Source organism: Sapajus apella, unplaced genomic scaffold (assembly GCF_009761245.1).
Source record: "Sapajus apella isolate SASKATOON/1434 unplaced genomic scaffold, GSC_monkey_1.0 scaffold7946, whole genome shotgun sequence".
In the NCBI taxonomy this organism is placed as follows: Eukaryota; Metazoa; Chordata; class Mammalia; order Primates; family Cebidae; genus Sapajus; species Sapajus apella.
Window position 1 is genome coordinate 1 of NW_022444867.1, and position 3053 is coordinate 3053.

Sequence of the window (3053 nt, forward strand, 5' to 3'; positions counted from 1 at the left end):
AAAAACTACAAAAAATTAGCTGGACATGGTGGCGCGTGCCTGTAATCCCAGCTACTCAGGAGGCTGAGGCAGGAGAATTGCCTGAACCCAGGAGGCGGAGGTTGCGGTGAGCCGAGATCGCGCCATTGCACTCCAGCCTGGGTAACATGAGTGAAACTCCGTCTCAAAAAAAAAAAAAAAAAAAAAAAAAAAACTACCTGGATAACTTGAGAACATTATGCTATGTAAGCCAGTCACAAAAAGGCAAGTATGATTCCACTTATATGAAGTATCTCGAATAGTCAAATTTATAGAAAATAGAATGGAGGTTACCAGAGAATGAGAGAACAGGAGAATGGGGAATTGTTTTTGTTTTTGTTTTTGTTTTTTGAGACAGTCTTGCTCTGTTGGCCAGGCTGGAGCTCAGTGGTGCAATCTTGGCTCACTGCAACTTTCACCTCCCCAGTTCAAGAGATTCTCCTGCCTCAGCCTCTCGCATAGCTGAGATTGTAGGCATGTGCCACCACAGGCTAATTTTTGTTGTTGTTGTTGTTGTTGCTGTTTTTTAAAGATGGGGTTTCACCATGTTGGTCAGGCTGGTCTCAAACTCCTGACTTCAGGTGATCCGCCCGCCTCAGCCTCCCAAAGTGCTGGGATTACAGGTGTGAGCCACTGTGCCTGGCCAATTTTTGTATTTTTAATAGAGATGGGGCTTCACCGTGTTGGCCACGCCAGTCTTGAACTCCTGACCTCAATGATCTGCCTCCCAAAGTGCTGGGATTACAGGCGTGAGCCACTGTGCCCAGCTAGGATTGTCATTTAATGGGTATCAAGTTTCAGTTTTACAAGTTGAAAATATTCCAGAGTTGGATGGTGGAGTGATGATTGTGTACCAATGTGAATATACTTAACACTACTGAACTGCACATTTGAAAATGGTTAAGATGGCATATTTTGTCTGGGTGTGGTGGTTCATGCCTGTAATCTCAGCACTTTGGGAAGCGGAAGTGGGCAGATCATCTGAGGTCAAGAGTTTGAGACCAGCCTGGCCAACATGGTGAAACCCCATCTCTAAAAAAAAAAAAAAAAAAAGATGGCTTTTTTTTTTTTTTTTTTTTTAAGACTGAGCCTCACTCTGTTGCCAGGCTGGAATGCAATGGCGCAATCTTGGCTCACTGCAACCTCCACCTCCTGGGTTGAAGCAATTCTGCCTTAGCCTCCCAAGTAGCTGGGACTACAGGCGTGCACCACCACACCTGGCTAATTTCTGTGTTCTTAGTAGAGATGGGGTTTTACCATATTGGCCAGGATGGTCTTGATCTCTTGACCTCGTGATTTGTCTGCCTTGGCCTCCTAAGATGCTGGGATTACAGGTGTAAGCCACTGCGCCTGGCCAACATGACATATTTTAGGTTGTTTTTTTTTTTAACCATAGTGAAGAAAACCTCCTTTTTCATACTATCATACTTTTGGGCACATAGTAGGAACTGAATAAATACTGGATGATCCTGTTCTATTCTAAAGTGTATTTGCTAACGTCCTGTAAATGCTGTCTCTACAATACTCAGCACAGTGTGTCTATGAAACAAAAATTAGGTGTAATGTTAATTCTGACCTCTTGCCTGGGAAGTTGGTATTTTCCAGGAGCTCAGTAGAACCTATGCTCCATTAGAGTGTGTCAGAACAAGAGTGGATGCTCAGAGTTTTGTAAGCACATGCGTGGCGTGTGGAGGCATTTGTGTCTATGTGTTGCGGGGGAGGGTGTAAATCCCTGTGTGTAGAGAGAGCTGCCCCTCCAGAGCATGCACTATAGACGAGGTGACCACTGAAAGACCCAAAAGCTAGAGGTGAGCAATCCTGCTCTGGGGGAAGAGACTACTTAGACCAAGTCCGGGTTGGAAATAATGAGCACTTTGTAATTCTCATCAGCGAAAATAAACTTCAGATGCTGTAAAATTCCCATCTGAAATAGGAGCCTGTCGTCCTCCCCGCTCCTTTCCCCCTATCTCCCATCATCATTTTCTTGGCCACAGGGAGACATCAGGAGACCTTGGCAGATCCTTGAGAAGCCCAGTGACCTTGACCCTGCCCTAGTTGGAATCAGGAAACAATCTCTAAGTCACTTATTTTCAGAAATCTAAAGCTAGGCAGCTAAAAGCCAGGGAAATAGGTACAATTACAGAATTACAGTCTCAACAGGCAACATGCACTCTGGTCACTGGTCATCTGGTGGAAGTCAGAATGATCTACTTCCTACCTACTTTCATGTGAAAACCTGAACCTCAAGGGAGAATTTTGTGCCCTTTTTTTTTTTTTCCTTCAGTCAAGCCTCCAAGATGAGAGGAAACTTGTGTCTTAATTTCTGAATTCTCCGGGGTCCATCTAAAAGTCAAAATCTCTTAGAGGCTTTGATTTTTTAAAGAAATGACTGGTGTACTCCTTTATAAAGTATGGAGAAAAATATAGGAAAGAAAATGTATTTCTCACTCTGGGCAGTGGCTCCAGATCATCGCAGTTGCAGAAACACCTGCAAATCTTTTGTTCCTGTAGGTTGGTGTCACTTGAATTAAACAAGGTAAAAATTTCTTCTTCTTTAAGAGGCACCCTTACCATATCAACCTGAAAGACATGAGAGGTCTCATCTAGAGGGAGAGTGGTGGAAAAGAAGGCGAAAGAGGGGGAGATGGTTACCAGTGGGCAAAGCGGGCAGGTAGAGAAAGGTGGGCATGTGGGCAGGAAGACAGTTACCTCTTTTTTTTGAGACGGAGTTTCACTCTTGTTGCCCAGGCTGGAGTGCAATGGCACAATCTTGGCTCACCGCAGCCTCCGCCTCCTGGGTTCAAGCGATTCTCCTGCCTCAGCCTCCCGAGTAGCTAGGATTATAGGCATGCACCACCGTGCCTGGCTTATTTTGTATTTTTAGTAGACACAGGGTTTCTCCATGTTGGTCAGGCTGGTCTCAAACTCCCAACCTCAGGTGATCCACCCACCTCAGCCAATCCCAAAGTGCTGGGATTGGCAGTTACCTCTTTTAACAGCTTATGCTTTAGGTAGTAAACATTTACAAATGTAAT

The 3053-nt window shown here is 44.7% G+C and overlaps 1 long non-coding RNA gene across 2 annotated transcripts; it reads right to left on the bottom strand.

The window, feature by feature from the left end:
- Nucleotides 1–1395: 1395 nt before the first annotated feature.
- LOC116548198 lies at nt 1396–3049 on the bottom strand. 2 transcript variants are annotated; one of them, XR_004267346.1, is made up of 2 exons: nt 3006–3049; nt 1396–2598 (listed from the first exon to the last, which is right to left on the bottom strand). It is a non-coding gene; the product is annotated as an uncharacterized LOC116548198 (long non-coding RNA). The 2 variants fall into 2 exon arrangements; XR_004267347.1 differs by lacking the exon at nt 3006–3049 and adding an exon at nt 2728–2769.
- Between the last annotated feature and the right edge of the window lie 4 nt (nt 3050–3053).